The 17,017-nt window shown below is 33.2% G+C and overlaps 1 long non-coding RNA gene across 1 annotated transcript; it reads left to right on the top strand.

Annotated features, from left to right (window-relative positions):
* The first annotated feature begins 774 nt into the window (after positions 1 to 774).
* On the top strand, positions 775 to 6,858 carry LOC136275869 (uncharacterized). Its single transcript, XR_010714369.1, has 3 exons — positions 775 to 907; positions 4,755 to 5,209; positions 6,533 to 6,858. It is a non-coding gene; the product is annotated as an uncharacterized lncRNA (long non-coding RNA).
* Positions 6,859 to 17,017: the final 10,159 nt, after the last annotated feature.

The following is a 17,017-nucleotide window of genomic DNA, read 5'->3' as shown; positions in this document are numbered from 1 at the left end:
ACGCGAAGACATGTCATATTTTTTTCCATTTGCTATATTATTAATAACACACGATCGAGAGATTCTCTTTTTACATTTCGTAACAAGGTTTCTTGATGTCAACAACCAGTTATCATATTGACGAAACAGGACTAAAATAGTCATGTTGTCAGCGTTTTAACACGTACAGTTTAAGATAACTCATCGCTCAAATGTATTTGTTACATACAATTTTTCTTTGCCAACTGACTTACGTACATGTATGCGGCCAGTCATTATTACATTAGTACATGTATATATACATGTATAAATAAAATTAAAAATATATATATAACCAGAATCCCCTTGTATTGTACATGTACTAGTTCTGGAAACTTTACAAGTACATGTACATATGTTGACGATACCAAAAATGTAAGGATTAGATTAAAAAATATTTTGTTTGAGTACACATATACAGTGATGTATCTAGAGTGTCGTTTCCGAAATCAAAATCAAAATGATGCAATTTTGCATTGTATAAAAAAAAACATTGTTATTCGGGCCTCATCCCTTCTCATATATTAATATGCGCATCAGGTCATCAGGTTAATTTAATTTCCTACAGGGAAAAATCGGAATACTCTACACGGATATCCTACGATACGGGTTCAGTGTTTTAGTTCTGCCTGAAGCAGTTCATTATGGACAGGCTTGAAAGACGTCAAAAAGCCTAATGAATAACTCCAAGTTTTTTGTGTCTAAATGTTTATCAATATGTCAATTGTTTAGCAACAATTTGTCAATGGTTGTAGGCCGCAAACACGAGTGCAACTGAACATCGCTGACGTAAAGAACTACATCTATGCAAGTATTTCCTTGGGATGGACTAAGACTGTGGTTCTAGCTTGCTACACAGTATTCTGAAACCTCACCGCATTGAATAAAGGTTAATTGAGTTTTGAATTTTAATAAGTATTTATATATGCAGGTGTCGATAACGATTTTGCTTCCTCTTCTCATATGAGTACAAAATATTTAAAACGAAAATATAAACTTGCACAACGTAAACGTGTAAACAAAGGTGTTCTATTTTCAGGAAAGTGTGTTGTCCTGTTAATGACGTAATACGTAAAGCCACACGTGTAAACATGACAAAAACAATGTGTGAATTGTTTTGCTTGTTTTCGAAGTTCATAATATTAGAAAACCAAATTTAAAAGGGGGGGAGGGGGGTCGATGAAAAAAAAGATCGTTTCCTTTATATTTCAACGTATGACTATGTCACGTGTGCTCATTATGAACTTACACTCTGTAAGAGGGGAAGTTAGAAAATTCACAAGAAATTGGGTGTTCCCCAGAATTTAACACACATAAATAAGGTTGAGAAACTAAACTACAGATGCGCAATTCTTACATCGAGATTTGTTTTCTTAGAATCATTATGGTACACATTTCCCTTATAAGATACACCTTCAAAATGCTAAAAATAAAAAAAATAAAAATATAAACCACATACAAAACCAAAGTTAAGTCACCAGGCTTGTTTTTCTGTCACTGATTAACTTACGGCCTAGAAGAATATGTAAATACATATTATGTATGTAAGTTTATAGGCTTTTTATTTTATTTTTTAATTTCCGTACATGGGATTTCTAAATAGAGTTTAACATTTATTTGAACACTACAGAAATCGCTACATTAGTATATAAATGTGCAAGTTTTTGGGTTTTTTTTGTTCGAAGCTAAGGCAGCTAGATGTAACGAGAAATGGAAACACCATTTCAGATACTTTGTTGTTGTTTTTTTTTATTTTTCATTTATTTATCTAATTCTTTACTTTCTCTGAACTGTGTTACATTATGGCATCGACGATCAGCTCTAGAAATGGTCATGATACAATTTCATTCTTCCTATAACTACTTCTTATGATTTTACGCGTGTTTCCAGCTAAAATATATACAAGCAAGCAACAACACTATGTATTTGGGAATCGATTTGAGTTTAGTGTCTTAATAAAATTTCCCCTAGATTTCAATTCTGTAATCATGATAATATTTGCCTTGCAAGAAAAAACCCTAACATGTCGATTTCTATTTTTAGATTTTGAGGTCGCGTGACTTTAATGTAATGATAGAAAGAGTTCACATTGACACGTGACCTTCGTGTAGACACGAAAGCTTACATCTATTTATAGGTACAAGCAGTTCACCGAATTCAAAATGCGTCCTTCAACATGGTCGGTATCAAATCATTAAGAATGTAGCATATTATACATTTCTAACTGTGATAATTTGAGAAACGGGAAAATGACAAGTGAAGGTTCCCATATCACTAGTCTAAATAATGATAATAAAATCTATATACAATGGTTAGTTCCTGAGCTCTATATATGGCATTAGATTAGATTTAAAGAATTGAGTTAAAAGTATTTGCATATTGCGGTAGGATCGTAACATTTAATAGAAACGGTATAATTAATTCTTCATACTTCAATGACGAGATATTTGTAAAGAATACAGGCTCGGACTTTTAGGGAACATGGGAAAGTGAAGGAATCCATTGAAGATGATAACGGCTATAGTACACCCTATTTCTTAAAACAATTGTTGTACGCTAACTCGAACATGACAACAGCCTTAGTATATATTATATCTTATTTTATAATAAAGATCAATTATAATACATAAATAAACCATGTTCTGAATGTACGTATATACAGTAAAAGGCGAACTATAAGTAAAAAAAAAAAATCGCCGTTGTACTTATTATATGTTTTTTATTCCAATATCATAAGTCTTTTCTGGCAACTTTTTGCTCATAAAGGGTACAATTAAAAAGCGAAATTCAAAATTATTTCGTTTACATTGAAAATTCAGTATATTTTATATACAAGTCAAAATTGTACTTATTGTTGACTAAGATCCTGCTTTATCCTTTAGAACAGACAGAGTATCCCTGCACTGTTATAAAATGCAAACCTGAAAGTACAATAAAGTGATGTTTGTACACCTCAATTGGTTTTTTTTTAAATAAAACATAAATATTTCATCGAAAATCCAGAGGGACAGAAATTTATGTCTGAGCAATATGAATATTTCATTTTCTTTTATTTTTGGAATGAGCAAAAAACTAATATGCTTAAAAATTTATTATGAAAATTAATGCAAATCTATTGGTAAAAAATTGTGTCTCCGTAGTACTAAAGAGTCAAGGTCACTTGAGGCGCTCAATGCCGGAAGTCCATCTTCTGTAGAGAGATTTACATTTGTACTGTTCGGAAATGCTTATTGACGCCATTTGTCATTTCTCTTTGTACTTTTTCCCCGGCGCTGCTCGCCATCTATTTTTTTAATATCGTGTCTATTTGCACAAATTATGCATCAGTTTTACATAGATAGCCATTAATCAGTTTCATTTTTGTTTTAAATGACATATAGCCACAAAACCTCGTCATAATGGTTTAGACCACCTTTGATGTCCTTTGTTTTGGACGAATGGCACAGTTAGTTTGAACTTTTGAAATTCAGTAAGCGAAGTAAAGAAATTTTATTGTTTTTTTTATCCTATTGTACAACTGTAACTCCACCAGTTGCCAATGGTTTAGTGTACGGACCAGTTCAAGCACATTTAAGAACTAATAATGATCGACCAATTAAGTTTTGGTTTTTAGTTGTTTATCGCTAGTTTATGCATCATATATGTTTCCTTAGGAGATAGAAAGTCCTGATGATAGCAGCCTTCTACAACATGTAATTTTTGCAAAACCAAAAAAGGTGGAATAAAAAAACTATAATCATTGTTGCCAAGGAAAATATGTATCTATTCTCAGTGTCAGATTAATATGACATTACAAATACTACGATTACTTAACTTTAATATGCTAACAGGGATTTTAAAAGATATGGAAAAGGAAAAGATTCTCACCAAGTTTAAAGTAGAAGTACATATACAACGTACTTACTATGTAGCCTCGAATTGAATCTGATTCGTGTTGACTTTAAATCTATTAGAAATATTCCGATGAGAAAAAAACCCCGACAAAAACAATTTTATAAGAATACGTGTCTGTCGTTAACAAATTTTCAAACACCCATATATTTGACACATTTGCCACAGCAATTTAGCTTTTTTTGTATTCAAATTTCTTCGCCATACATGTATATGCATTCGGAAGTCTCATGAGTTTACAATATATACATGTTTTAGAGCTATATACCGAGTTAAACATGTAGTAGATTTAAATCCCGAGTTATGTCGGAAGTGCTATGAGGAAATATGAAATTGTTGGATTTTTAAAACTCTTTCTACTACAGCAGGTTTTTTTTTCAAATGTTAATATATAATTCTTGTGCAGTAATTATGGCTATTCAAGAAAAAGTGGTTACGTCATTTTCTCAAATAAACGTAATGAATGTTGTTACATTGAGGGTAAATATATGTATGTCCCCATTCTATCGTTAGGACACTCCCATTCAACGATATAATATTCTTAACACTCATTGAAAGTAATGACGTGTAATGGCGATAAATACGAATTGGAATTCAATTAATGTACTATATGAACATAAATTTAATTATAGGAAAAGGTCGAAGTCTTCAATATATAACACTGTTGATTTAAATTCTAAATTTCTAGCAAAGGTACACTTAAGTAATCTCTAGAGTGAGCGAATTCAAAACGAAGCGAAATAATGTTAAAGTGTGATTAGACAAAAAAAACACGCTGCAAATATAACTCTACATGAAGTTTTTCATCGTCTTTCAGTCAATGTTTTTTGTTGTTTTTGTTGTAGTAAAAAGGATGATCAAATCGGACTAAATGCAGCTGATGTACATTCAATGATATTTCAGATAGCCTTGCTCTTTTTTCAAGCATTTATTCTTTGTGTAATTAATTAATTCTTAATTGTGTTCCTTGCACAGTGTCAGAGCCATGCGGACAGCATGTTGAGGCTGTCAGGAGATATAATTTATGAATATTAAATCTCAAAAACGTCCGCGGTGAATTCAAAATGTAAATAAAGTACCAGCCTGACACCATCACGGTAGCGACCTGCGGACCCTTCCCCCAGAACCAAGATAGGTGGTGGTAACAAATAACTCTAACTGTCAGCCGCCAACTTCAGCCCCGGGCAGCAGTTGTTTCTCCAGCTTTTAACAACAAAGAGACACCAGCATTCTGCCCGGGGACAAATGGCTCGCTAGCTCTTCTCGTGGTGAGGTGTCACTTGGGATTGTTTCGGTTTAGGTACGTTTTCTGCAGGTGCGCGCGTCAAAATCTTGTTTACAGCTTATGGCAGAAGCAACAAGCGTAAGTTTCAGTCGTTATGTCCGGTTGTCCGCGCGCTCGGTGGTTGCGTTTTTTCAGGTCTCCGAGGGAGATCTCCAACTCGTTTCATTGATCTTCGCCCCACACATCGCTTTAGGAGTGGAGATGATTTGGGCGTATGAAATCATCCTGATCCACATCACCACGATCTGTCCGTTACCTGTCCCCCACGGCTCCCCACACGTGTTACACCGTCACTCCGAATCTCACAAACCTCAACAGTTCAAACCAGGCTCCGGATGCGTTGTGCATATATCATACAGATTTAGAAATATTATTTTTATATAAATACTGAAATTTAGAATTTTTTGTCATATTCATTTTATGATTTTTTTTATTAATCACGATATCGAAGTTAGTAGACATAGAACATACTGGATTTATTCCTCCCAACAAAATAAAAATTCTCTGAATATATCACAGACATGCTTCTGAATAAAATTAAAAATAAAGAGAAAATTAATAAAGCCTCAATATTGACAAAAAATCATTTGGTTTCAAAAATTATGACCGTAACGTAATCAGTTAATTTTAACCTAAATGACTTAACATGTTTTTAAAAAGAATATTTAGTAGTTAAAGATATAGGAATTAAGTTTAAAACAATTAATTTGATTATTTAGGTCTTTTTGAAATGATCGTATCTGCTTGCTAACATCATGGATGTATCAATTCAAAAAACACTTGAAATGTTGTAGAGGTGTATGTTCGCTCATCTTTCAACCGTTGGAGAGTGTCAATACATCAGCAAGTCCCGCTATCTTTAACTCTGAATGCCTTCCTCCTCCGAGATTCCAAGGAACAGCCTTGTTTTCAAATAAGACGTTCATGTCGGTGAAATTACAAATAAAAATTTTTTGCGTGTATTAACATCATGAATATCTGTAAGACTTACTACGTCTTCACAGAAAAGAATATCAGAAATATTTAAACTTTAAAAAAATAAAAAATTGATTGCTTTTCAATTAAGCAAAAGTTAATACATGTATATTTACCCACCATTTAAAAATTAGAGTTATGGCCACTGAATGGTAAGTCTAAAAGAATTTGTTGTATTGTGAATTGTACCGAAAATGCAATTATTTTTCATTTCCTGTAAGACAATTTGTCAAACTGGCCCGTAATGATGAGTATTTACAATGCCATATGTATCATAAACCGTGGCTTTTAATATAATAAACGTGGCAATATCTAATTTATAACATTCTATATTTTACAAATATTCTCCCTGCTGTCTTTTAGGGAATTGAGTGGAGCGTGTATATTTATGAGCCGGAGACGGTCAGCTGTCAACCCGGATAGTGAAAAATGGCCGTTCTCAGTATCTGACTGTTTTACAAGTTTTCGCTAACCTCCAGCACTTAAAGTGATGATGTCCAAGTATACCGTGCCAACTCAGACATTTGTCATCCAAAAACGACCCCTGGTGTGGTAGTCCGGACCGTCCACACATAGGGGCCGAATCTGAGGCGTCATTAACGTCAATGACCATTTTACTGGGAATGGAACCGATTGTGGCGGAGATGAAAGTTGTGAAGATAAATAAAAATAAAAAATAAAAAAATAAAATAAATGGCTTTATAACTTCTAAACCTTAAATTTTAATTTTCTACAAGTGTTTGATATAATTTGTCTTAATTTATTTTATATACATGTGTAAAATGAGAAATATTTCTAAAAGAATAATTTAGTTAAATGCAAATTCTTGCCCAGCAAAGTTGTAATTAGGAAAACAAAATTTATTCAAAAAAATACCCAAGGAATATCAAATTAATAATGTTACTTGTTGTATATTTCTTCATTACCCGAGCATGGAAATATTCACCATGCAGTGTAGAATTTTGCCGATAATGATAATCTGGTGTTTTGAGTGATTATTTTTTTTTCCAAGGTTTGCTAATTTTTAATTTTTTTTAATTCAAGGTTTAAACGGATGTTTTAACTTTGTGATTATGTATCATGGTAAGAAATCACTAAGGCTTTTGCTCCTTTCTCCATGGGTTATTGTATTTTGTTGCTTACGGAAACAGTGCAGACAAATTGCAAGATCATCAATTGTTGGGTTGTTAGCCGAATCTAAAATATGGATTGTTTACCCCTAAGACTCTGCCGATAAACTAGCACTAATCACATAGTATGGCGTAAAAATAAGTTTCTTTGAATAAATGTAAAATGTTGGGTTTTTTTCTGTTTTGACACGCCAGTTTAAGGTAGTCTTCTGGAAATTGCAACGTTTATTAGAAAAAGACCGAATGTGACATGACACTAATTGGACCGTAATAAATGAATCCCTGTTACACCTTTATTTATTTGTTTGTGCGCATTCATGCCATTGACAATAAGGTTTCTATATCATGAAGCAATTTAAAGAATGAATTTTTTTCTCATTTACAAAATGCGTTCCTCTTGACAAAGGTTGTTACTATTTCAGTATTCCCCCCCCCCCTCTTTTTTTTTTTTACCAAATAACCATCGTTACATGTACAGTGTAAACAAAACTTCGAGAGTCATTTGTCATCGAAAAAAAACCGCTTGAATGTTTGGAGGCGTGCACATGTTTTCCTCATTTATAAGGAAAGGTGTTGGCCATGGTCAAATTTGTAGTGTGCTTCCGGTATTGTCTTTCTCTTAGAAATGGTGGTCGTTAAAATTTGACAAATTATGATTGTCAAAAGACGTTGAATTGAGCCCGAGAAAAAGAAAATCTTGCAGATAGATTAAACAATTAAGATTTTGTTGTTCAAGTGGTCCACTTCCAAAATGAATGATTTACAAGAATATCTAAAAGAATTCCACGTCCACTAAGGGAAAAAGACGGAGGGGGGGGGGGGGGAAGCAATATTTGGTATAATCTTGCCCTATAGAAGAAGGGCATTGATTTGGATGATATCAGCTATGATGTGAATTTGTTTGAAAATATCAGACAGATTTCTTGGCTGACCACAAAAATTTACATGCACTTATTATTTGGGCATCTGTAAGAGTATAATGAATAATCTGATTCATAGTGTATCATGTACCTCTTATAATATTATGTATATATTTATTATACTATTATACCTATATAAGTTTACTATAACTAAATATCATTTGTACTCTTGATGAATAGACACTACCTGATACCCAGTCCTTTTAAGTATTTATTTGCGTAATAGAATATTGGTCGAAACAAATGTGGTATAAAAAGACTGCAGTGTACACTATTTCACTAATCATGGTAATATGTCTTGGCCAATTTGTACAATATCTGCGGGTAAAGGGTCTAACTAACCACCATTTTTTAGATTGAAACTGTTACATTGATAGAGGTCAAGGGTTTAAAATTGTTTGGTTAATAAATTATGACTTTTGATGCTTAAGTTTATTTTTGAATATTGGTCTTTGCAAAGAATAAATAATTATCATGTTTCTAAATTTTTTAAGCTGATGTTTTGCATAATTGTGATATTTCTGTAGATACATGAAACAATACATGTTTCAAAACATAAAGACAAAACATGCATGCCGTTAAGTATGGTTTTTTTTTCTTAAAAAAGGAGAAAGATACACGTTTGCATGAATGTCTTGTTTTCGTTAAAAATAAAACAACAACAAAAAACCCTACAAACATGTAACGACTTTATATGCAGTACATGTAAAATTTATATGCAGTACATATAAAATTTATATGCAGAACATATAAAATTGACTATGACACGTGCCTCATGAATATTCATTGTTATTTTATGGGTGATGCTGTGGGACCGTAAATGCCACGGGAACCAGTTTTCTGTGTTTGTTTTGTGGCAGTCCTGGGAATCTAGCCACCTGTGCCTGGAAAGACCGAGAGTCAGCGTGAGCGCGTGACTAGCGGCGAGGGGCTCACGAAGGGGCGCCACGGTACGCAGAAACTGACACGGTGCGCGGGGAAAGATAGATCGAATTTTTTAGCTACTTATCGCTTCATTTCTAGGAATATGATAAGTCATATCCAATTAAACAGAATCTCAGGACTGACTTGCAAGAAACATGACGGAGAAAATCATAAAACATCCTATTAAAAGTTTCTTCACGTGGCCATAAAGATCGCGCTGGCATTTTATAATATTGCCGTTGTACAGTCGGCATGAAACCCTGTTAACTGTTTAAGTTATTAGCCGGCAGGGTAGACTTTGCCTGCAATAAATTGAATTTTACAAATCTCGACAAGATTAAACCATCGAAATACCATGATGTCACTTGTAAATATTGTCTTAATTGAGGTCGGTTTTTTAACATTATAGCTCAAAAAATGGCGGGTAAACGCTAGGTGTTTGACACTTATAGATCCAAGCGTCTTCTTAACGTTGAATAATCATGTAAGACGGGCGCTCTTATCTCATTCAACGTCTCTTCAATTTTCGTCTTGTTTAAAATTTTGATTTGAAATGTGGCAGCCATGGAATATGGCAGACGATATTGTACATTCATATTTATTTTAACATTCTTTGTCTGGGTTTGTAGGGAGAGGGAAGGATCTCGCGTCAGTTAACAGTGGCTTCAAATCCAACGATTTGAAAAAAGATTCTCTGTGTCGTTCTAAAAACTACGATTAGCTGTAAATTTTAGGTTTTTTTAATCGATACTTTGACAATAAACATTTCTCTGTTTACCCGGTGTATTATGTCTACAAAGATAACACTATTGAGTTATCTGAAATGCGGTTTTCTATCGAACTTAAGGGAAAATGTAACATCTGAATAGGGCCGCTAGAATTACTAATTACGGTGTAGAGTGCATGAATACTGTAGTTGTTTTTGATTGACAGGTGAGAGAGACAGGTAATAACGCCGAGGTACGGTCCAAATCCGTGCGCTGAGTGACCACTGCACGCGTGCGCAAAAAACATCGCCGCGCGTGCGACACTGTGTCAATTTAAACAGTTCACAGAGATGAAATAAATAAAAACAGGATTATACGAGATTCTCGCTCGCAGTTATTTTTGTGAAAGGTCAAATCAATTTACACAGAGCTCATGCAGGATAAACAAGCGTGCATATTGTATACAAGAAATGTATATTTATGAATTTAAATGAGTGCAATGAAGATAAATGAATCTCAAGAAATTGTAGAATAATTACAGAACAATTACTACAAAGCTGAAATTGGTTTTATCTATTCCTTTTCTTTTTGTATTGCCCTTTACTCCATTAGAAAAAAGTTATAAATGCAATTTTTGTGGATTTCAAAACAGAATATGACATGTACATGTGTAGATTTTTATATAAGATAAGTATGTTGCACAAAAGGATTAATTTAGTATAACGATACGTGACACGTAATAAATGGTTGAATACTTTATTCATCATAGCAGTAACTGATAATTATGGATAAAAGTTAAAAAAAGAAATATCGTTATTGATCACAACATATTTACAATATTCAGCCTTACAGCATTATAAATAATTTTTCTATCTTTTTAAAAAATCCTAAACTGTAAGGACAATGTTTTAGAAAATAATTTACTTTACTTTTATTTATCAACATTTGGCTTCATTGTTGTGATGAAATTTTCACCTATCTTAAAATGTCGTAAATTTTGTAATTGTCATTATATTCCACGATTTTCAGCCCCTCTATTACAACCGAACATTGACCACTTTTCGGTTTTTTTCGTTCTGGGGAGGAGTTTGTTAAGGGGGTTCTTCACAGCGAGTCTTGACAGTTACTGATGCCTCTCATTATTCCCATACAATGATAAATAACCAGGCCTTATAGATTATTTAAACCAGCGGTGTGCCAGCGTCTGATCATCGGGATCAGCCTGCAAAGACAAAGCCCCCCGTGATCAGGCATTTATTGTCGGGTGTGGTGTCAGCTTTCCCCGGGTGTTATATCGAAAGTCAAAGCTGTGCTCTTCTCCCACTGAGGATAGACGCTAGAGAAGGGAAGATTTCTCCTAGAGATCGCATATATATCCTGTCTGCCGTGGCGTTAAGCCTGCCCCTTCTCTTTCTCCTCGCCCGGAAGAAGAGTGAGATATCTTTGCGCTGCTTTGTGGAAAACTTCATCAATCTTGTGTGCCAACATTTCATTTTGGTCGCTCATAATTTTTTGTCTTAATTATATAAAAATTTAGACAGCGGTGAACAAACTGCGTGTATTTGTTTACTTTTAAACGTGAGCCATACTCCTCACGACTACAGTACCATTACTCTGAAATTGGGGCTGAAAATCACAGTATTTTGGATTTTAACATTTACCATAATGACGGGCGTCTATTGCAGACTGATTTTAACTTCTTAATTCATTTAAACATTGGTCCGGTTGTATTTTATTATTCATAACATGCGCAATTTCATCGATTTAATTTCAAAATGGTAGTTCAAAGTAATAATTTAAGAAGTGTTTCTTTTAAAGTAGGTTAATTTTTTTTTTCTACCAAAATTTGATTTATCAACAAGCAGTAAAATGTGCTTTGTGACCTCTTTTCACATTCTCATTACAAAACATGTGTATAAGTGTCAGACAGGGGAAAACCGGTTAATAATATTTGCATACAATTAAACGTTATAAAATTCATGCAACCAAGTTGATGTCTCCTGACATACCTTGATTATTATAAAAGGAAAGAAAAACATGTTTACGTATTACTTTTGTAACATTGATATTTGAAAATATACGTTTTTTACAAAATCGAGAAGTTGGCGAAAATGCAGGTACACACCCCTTTAATTGTAACGATCCAAATTATTTTAATATTTAATCGGTCTTAGAAGCTAAATCTAACAGTAGGGAAATTCCTAAATTATGAAAATGATATAAATATAATTAATAGATTACGCTACTGTACTTGTTTCGAAAAGGGCCATAAAATACTGAGATTTTAGCATTAGATATTTGCAAAATTAATCATTAACTTTAGATGTATCTCGTTAATTTAACTCATTAGCAACTGATGCAAAGAAAGCCAACATCAATTTCAGAGATGCAAAAGTTCCGAAAGCGTATTTGATAAAAAGAACGCAAAATTTAGGAAGAATTGCTAGACTAGGAAAAAAACTCTAAAATGTCTATTAATCAAATTTTGGGTGGCAAAAATATTCAAATGCGAGAAATATTCTTGCTAAACGATTATTCTATATAAATAAAATGTGTATTATTGATACACACATCCCAATGTGGAATAACGAAAAATAGATATTAATTAAAGCCATTTTTGGGGAACTGTGATGAAATTTCTATTCAAATTTTATATCGACTCAGATTAACTGTAATATATTGTGTTCTACAGTTATATTTGCCCTGTTTTAGGGTTTATTTTGTTTGTTTGTTTGGTTTTTCTTTTTTATGGTCTTTTTTTTTTTTTAATTTTGGTTCGTTTTTTTTTGTGTTCAAAGTCTTTGAATTTTATTATAATTATACATTTTAAAAATGCTAAAAATAAAAATAGGTGAATAGAATTATCAGTGTTTTGCTTTTCGTTTTTTTTTTCTTTTGATTTTAATTAAATTGCCGTGAGAGGAGGATGTGGTGTTAAAGTCGGAATTTCAAAAAAGTTCATTCTTGTAGCCTAATGGTCAGATAATCTATTAATTTTTTTTTTCAATTTTTCGAAACAAAGACTATGTTGCATGACATATTTCTCGACGTTTAAAAAAACAAGTTTAAATATTAATTTGTTGTTATTGTAGAACTATTTAAATAAAAACAGTACTGAATCTATTTTTAAAATCAATATAATAAAAAAAAACTTGCCATAACTTCTCTTTTTTGTTTTTTTTAAATTTTATTTAATGTTATTTTGTAATTATCAAAGCTTCTCATGCTACAACAGTAATTGAAGTATAGTCTCGAAGCTACAAAAAAAGAAGATTTTGTTTACGTTTAGCGATAAGCATACTTTCCTGACATAAATACATTAATATATGTAAAGGAATGTTACGTGATAGTCTGACACCTATCACCACTGACCAAATATCTGAACTCGCTAATTAATAAAAGTCATTATGACCCACGATAATTAATTATGTTTTATCACCGCTGTTGCTCGTTGCTGCAGTACAGTGGTCAGTTATGCCAATCGAAAAGATAGACAATCATTAATCATGGGAGTTGCCGTGTTGGAGATAAAACAAATTCTATGATTGGGTGATGGACAAGACACTTCTTCAGTGACAGGGACGATAAATTACTGAGAATTTTCTCAACAATACTTGTACAATTTCAAAACAAAATCGTATACTGAAATACTTATATTACATCTTTCCAAAAAGTAAGAAAAATTCGTGTTATGTTGTATTTTTAGACATAACCGACAGCTATTTCTGTTTTTGAACAAAGATAAAACTTCAAAGTAATGCTGCATTTAGACCTTGTTTGATTATTTAAAATAAAGAGTTAAGAGGTCACAGTCTGTTGAAATTTTAACGCCTTTATCTTGACAGTCGAGCCAAGGGGTCATGTGTTTCCGATGACCTAATTAATCCATTTACTTCTTTATATTGATTCATAAATATATTTTTTGGAGAGCCAGATTTGGACTCCGTAACCCAAAGGGTTTTGGCAAAACTACGGATTACGCCCTGCAGATCCTCCGAAATCCGGTGCAGAAATTTTTGTATTCATGACTTGGTGATAGGACAGTTATTGATAGTTCAAAGTCGATAACAAGTTTCCATAACTTGCATCTTTTTTAACACAGGGTCGCCCGATAGTTCCGCATGATTCTTCTATATGTATGTGAGTTCCTTAATCCGGTGCCAGAAGGAAAATCATTGGTGTGGAATGCACTCAATCTACAAAAAACACAATAATAAACTGAGAAAAGTATTGCAGAAGTTATGTATCCCCTGTTTCCCACATTTAATTTGTATTCGGTTGATCTTTGTTTCAGTTCTGAAAAGACTGACAGGTTTTCCTGAACACTATCACGTGCTTGAATTGTGTTCATCAGATGGAAATATAATTGTTATCACAATTTTGAATACATATGAATGTAAACTATCTTTTGTCGTCTAAAAAAAATAAGCAGATTTTGATATAAAAAAAACAAAAACAAAACAAAATATAAACAGAACACAATACTGAATGTTTTTTCTTGGAGTGCCTCCCCAGCTGTTCTTTGCTTGATCAGGTATGGTGCACAGGAGATTGCCCAGGTGTGAATTTATATTTGTTTTTAAAACATCCATGTTGCAGCATTCTCTATTGGATAACAAGCGATACAAAGCATTCTCCTCAATGAAGTGTTAATGTGCGCATGGCATATGTCAGACTCTCCGATCCCGAACCATAGAGGGGGGATTCTCCAGTACCACACGTGCGTAGACCTGCTCATAACCAGATATATTAACAATTAGCCTTCAGAATATCGCTCAATTGATGAGTAACGTTGTTTAATTTGTAAGAAACAAGGAACGTGGGAAAAATCTAAACTATCCGATAACTGAAGCCTGTTCCGCACAGGGAACAGAAACCCGTTCTGCAAAAGGTTGAGATGAAAGTGGCTCGCACAAGAAGCAAAGTTCTTTGATATTTTTTTTTCTTGTCTGTTTTGTTACTCGAGTTCTTTGATTACGAATATATCTGTAATATTAAGATAGCGTATAACACTGTGCCGGATAATTATGCCAGTGCCAAGGTGGCATTTTTGCACCCGCTTAAGCTGCATATATCGAAAAATTCAAATATGCCATGTGATAGACCATTGCTTAAAGAGTTAACAAACACCTTTGTTATCAGTGTATCTCACCTGTCAGGTAAGATATTTACCTTTCAAAATTAAATTCCTATAGGAAAATAGTTTTACCCATAGGAAAATCAATATTCCTATAGGTAATTTGAAATTTCCTATCGGAATACAAGAACTTCCTATAGGAATTTCAATTCCGATAGGATTTGATAAAATCCGATAGGAAAACTTAATATCCTATAGGAAAACTACATGTCTGAATCAAATTCCTACAGGAATTACCATTCTCCTGTAGGAAATATAATTCCTACAGGAATTTTAAAAAATCCTATAGGATTGTCAATATTTCCTGTAGGAGAGTCAATTCTCCTATGGGAATTATCATTTTCCGATGGGATATTAACTTTTAAAGGTAAATATCTCACCTGTCAGGTGAAACACACTAAAAACAAAAGTGGTTATATACTCTCTAGACAATGGTCTATCATTTGGTATACATGGATTTTTCCGAAACTGCATCTAAAGCGGGTGCAAAAATGCCACCTTGGCACTGGCAAAATTATCCGGCACATTGTTGTATATGTAAAGCGTTTAATTGAGGATCCTAGATCAGAGTTTGATATACGGTCTCTGGAAAGTGACAGGCCGACATATTGTGTACGCAAGTTCCCACTTATTAGCGAACGAGGAGCGTACTCGCTTTGTAAGGGGAAAACTTCAGAGAAATCTTGATTTACTGTGATGATATAATATGAAGTATATAAAGACATGTACTCGTAAACGTCAAATTTATCATTATATTTTTCCAAACCGTTTCCACAATCTTGACAAAGTGACAAAGTGTTTGGACACTTTTCATTCAACAATTAACAATAAATTATTGGAACTTAGAATCTGATGCAAAAAGTAGAGTCAGGGTTTGTTTCGTGTGTAGATGGTCAAGGGTTCGATACTATTATACCCGTGTCTGATGAACACATTGGTCACAGAATGACTAATAATTTCTTGTTTTCATAAATATCAGAAAATTCAAGACATCACCTATCGCCAACTTTAACAAGAGGTATACATGTGCATATAATTTATATATAATTCATGGGCAAAAAATATAATTTGTATGAAATCCGCGGTGTATAATGTTTTGAGATTTTTTATTACAAGGGGTTCCTCGGATATGCGAAGAGAGGCTTCGAACGTTGAGCCAAAAACAATCTACAGACATTCTCAGGGAGAAGTCAAACCTGTCGATCGGAAATGGACTTCGATGTACGAAATAACACCAGCGTTTTGTTTTCTGTGAGGACGTAAACACGAGTGTCATGTTCGGCTTGAGATCCTCTCAAAGGGAGCGGAAAACCAGGACGGTAAAAAGTCAATAATCCGAGCGCTGGAGCTTCGACAGGCAGCCCTGACACCGGGTCCTTACCCAGGCTGCCCAGAACACGCGGATACGATCCGTGCTCTGACAGTTGGTCGCCGAAAAAACTCACCTGTTTCGGCATAATGCATTTTGAAAAGATTTATACGTGGGAAAATTCCTACATATTTACAGCAAAAATCCTAATTTGTCATATCTATTAAAGAATCATTCCATTTTGAACGTTTCATTATAATGTACCTGATTAAAACTGTTATAATATTGAGTTAGTCAACAGAAAAACAAATACATTGAATGATAAAAAAGTAAATAGATAAAAAAAAAAGGAATTAAATAAATTTAAAAACAAAAACGAATAAATAAAACACAGCTTACTAATTTCACATGACATGACAGCAAAAAAGTATAGATACAAAAATTCAATTCACATCTGTAGTTTTTTTTTTGGTTTTTTCTTTTATCAAATTAAGAATGTAAGACAAATAAGTGTTTAATTACTTTAAAGATATGTATCAATTTATCTTAGCAAAAATGATATCCTTATATCCTTGTATTTTTTTTACTTGTCTTTAGAAATTTTTAGTAAATCTATTTCTAGTCTATTTTGATCTGGTAAAAAAAATTACAGGCATCTTTTTGTTTTCTATTGTATTTAATCTAGACTGCCCGCTGTAGAGGTTGTAAAAATTGGTTGACA

The sequence above is a fragment of the Magallana gigas genome, chromosome 5 (genome assembly GCF_963853765.1).
Source record: "Magallana gigas chromosome 5, xbMagGiga1.1, whole genome shotgun sequence".
NCBI classification, from domain to species: domain Eukaryota; kingdom Metazoa; phylum Mollusca; class Bivalvia; order Ostreida; family Ostreidae; genus Magallana; species Magallana gigas.
The sequence above is the reverse complement of the archived record's forward strand: the minus strand, read 5'-3'. Positions and strand labels throughout refer to the sequence as shown.